Source organism: Sciurus carolinensis, chromosome X, assembly GCF_902686445.1.
Source record: "Sciurus carolinensis chromosome X, mSciCar1.2, whole genome shotgun sequence".
NCBI classification, from domain to species: Eukaryota; Metazoa; Chordata; class Mammalia; order Rodentia; family Sciuridae; genus Sciurus; species Sciurus carolinensis.
The window spans coordinates 90734826-90738330 of NC_062232.1; positions in this window are offsets into that span (position 1 = coordinate 90734826).

Here is a 3505-nt window from a genome sequence, read left to right on the forward strand (position 1 = left end):
GCACTTGCCTGCAATCCCAGTATTTTGGGAGTCTGAGGCAGGAGGATTGTGAGTTCAAAGCCAGCTTCAGCAACAGTAAGGCACTAAGCAACTCAGTGAGACCCTGTCTCTAAATAAAATACAATATAGGGCTGGGGATGTGGCTCTGGGGTTGAGTATCCCTGAGTTCAATCCCTGGTACCAAAAATAAATAAAAAAAAAAGACAGGATAAGCAAAGAGCAAGGAGCAAGATGGTAGCTATAAAACCAAGTACATCCAAAAATAACATGTTCATGAGCTAAACACTCCAGTTAAAATACAAAATTTGTCAGATTGCTTTTTATTTTATAGAAAACAAAATGCAACTATATGTTGAATAAAAGAGATTACATTAAATAAAAGACACAGAAAAGTTGAAAGTTAAAGGGATGAGAATACATACCATGTAAACACTAGAAGTCTGATTCAGTTATAGTTGAAGAGGTCAGCAGAACTCTAGTAATGAAACCTAACAAGGATATAACAAGAAAAGAAAATTGACCAAGTGTCGTGGCTCATGCCTGTAATCACAGCAGCTTCGGAAGCCGAGGCAGGAGAATTTCAAGTTCAAAGCCAGCCTCAGCAACTTAGCAAGACTCTGAGTAACTCAGTGAGACACTGTCTCTAAATAAAATATATAAAGGGGCTGGGGAAAACAAAGGGGCTATAGGGATGTGACACAGTGGTTAAGGGCCCCTAGCTTCAATCCCCGATACCAAAAAAAAAAAAAAAAAAAAGGAGAATTGTAGGCTAATATCCGCCATGAACATAAAAGCAAAAAATCCTCAACAACATATTAGCAAAATGAATCCAGTAATATATAAAATTAATCATGACTTAGTGAATGAGGTTTGATTCAATAATACAACCTTGGTTTAGCATTTGGAAATCAACCAATTTATTTTATTATATTACATGAATAAAGAAGAAAGCTGGGCATGAGTTGTGGCTCAGCAGTAATGTGCTCACCTAGTATTGTGAGGCACTGGGTTGGATCGTCAACACCACATAAAAATAAATAAATAAAATAAAGGCATCATGTCCATCTACAACTAAAAAATATTTTTTAAAAAAAGAGGAAAAAAAACCACCGATAGATGCAGAAAGGGTATTTGATAAAATTCAACATTTGTTTTTGATTTTTTAAAAAAATCAAACATATGAAACTAGAGCTAGAAAGGCATTCCGTAATCTAATAAGGGGTGCTTTAAAAAGAGAAAATCACATTTAATAATGATATAGTAAACTTTTCCTCTGATCACAGAATTAAAACAAACATGAATGCTATCACCACTTCCATTCAGATGTGTAGTGGAAACTCTAATTAGTGCAATAAGGCAATAAAATAAATTTTAAAATATAAAGGAAAAGGTAAACTATATTCACAGATAACATGATAATGTGTACAGGATATCCAGAAATTTCTACAAATTAATGAAAATATTTAAATGGATTTAACAGAGACTGGATAAGCTAAACATACAAAAACAATTGTGTATCTATATAAATAATAGCAAACAGGACAATATTTGGAGACAAAATTATTAAGAATAGCCAAAATTAGTATGTAAAAAATAGCCAAAAATATGAACTGCTCCAAAAAAATGTAATGGGAGTTGTTTAATACTTCTATGAAGCATTGTTGAGAGGAATCAATGACCTAAATGATGAAAAGATACATCATGGATACTGATTTGGAACATTTAGTATTGTTAAGATTGCAATTCTATGCAAATAGATCTAAGATTCAATGCAGTCACCACCAAAATCCCAGAAGGGTGTCTTCACATGAAATTGAAAAGTTAAATCTTAAATTAATATTAAATTGCAAAAGTCAGGCATGGTGGCATGTGCCTGTCATCCCAGGTACTTGGGATGCTGAAGCAAGAGGTTTGAAATGTTAAGGCCAGCCTGGGCAACTTAGCAAGACCCTACCTCAAAATAAATTATTTTTAAAGGACTTGGGGTTTAGCTCTGTGGTAGAACATTTGCCTAGAATGTGCCCTGGGTTCAATCCTGAGTACCACAATGAATGAACAAATGAATGAAAGGCAAAAGACCTGGAATAGTCTAGACAATATTGAAAAAAAATGCACAAATTTGGGAGACTACATACTCAGTTTTTAAGAACCATTCAAAAGTTTGATGGTGATGCAAAAACAGATAAATTAGTGCAACAGAATGAAGAGTTGCAAAATATGTAAACAATTCCTTGAATTACAACAAAGCCTCTGCTGCAGTTTACTGAGGGAAAGGGTGATCTTTTCAATAAATTTTTCTGTGTTACTTGATCTATGCTTCATAACACACACACGAACTGTATTCAAGATGGATTATGATATGACATGGAAGATAAAATAATAAGTCACAGGAGAATCTCTTAGGAGGCAAAGTTTTCTTAATCAGAACACAAAAAAATACTAACTTTAAATGAAAAATTGACAAATTATACTTCATAAAATCGTAAAACTTCTCTTCATCAACAGATACCATTAAAGGAAGAAAAATGAAAAGCATAAATTTAGAGAAGACAGTCACAATACTTACATCCAGAACATGCAGTGTCTGAAATATCAAATTTTAAAAAGACAGATTATCCATTTTAAACAATGAGTAGAAGCTAGGCCAGGTGGTACATGCCTGTAATCCCAGCGGCTAGTGAGGTTGAGGCAGAAGGATCAAAATTCCAAAGCCAGCCTCAGCAACTTAATGAGGGCCTTAGCAACTTAGGGAGACCCCATCTTCATATAAAAAAAATTAAAATGGCTGGGGATGTGGCTCAGTGTTTAAGTACCCCTGGGTTAAATCCCCTGTATAAAAGAGAGAAGGAGTAAAACACTCAAAAACAGGCCTTTGACTATAGAGGATATACAAATAATCAAGAAGTATATTATAAGGAGCTCAACTTAATAGCTACCAAGACATGAATTATAACCATTATGTGATACCAGTATTCATCTACCAAAATAATTAAAACTAAAAAAAATGTGACAATACCAAGTTTGGATAAGAAGATAGAGTAACTAAATTTTTTTATAGGTTGTTGATGATGTCAATTGGAAAACCATCTGCCAAAATCTAATAAAGTTGATCATTTGTGTACTCTATAATGCAGTAGTTCCACTCTGATGTATACATACAAATGAAATGAGTTCTTTCTTTTTAAATAGATTTTTTAAGTTGTTGAGGGACCTTTATTTTATTTATTTATATGTGGTGCTGAGAATCAAACCCAGTGACTCACATGTTAGGCAAGTGCTTTACCAACTGAGCTACAATTCCAGTCCTGAAATGAGATTTGCCCACCTTTAAAACATATACAAGAATAGTAGGACCGTAGACTGCCAGTGGAGCACCAGCTGCCTACTACTGCCTGGAAGTTCACTGTCACAGTACCTGCAGGTTTGGTTACACGTGGCTGCCGCCATTTTGAGATAACAGCCAGACCCCGTAGGATCCCTAACTGAACTGACTGAGCCCCGTCTC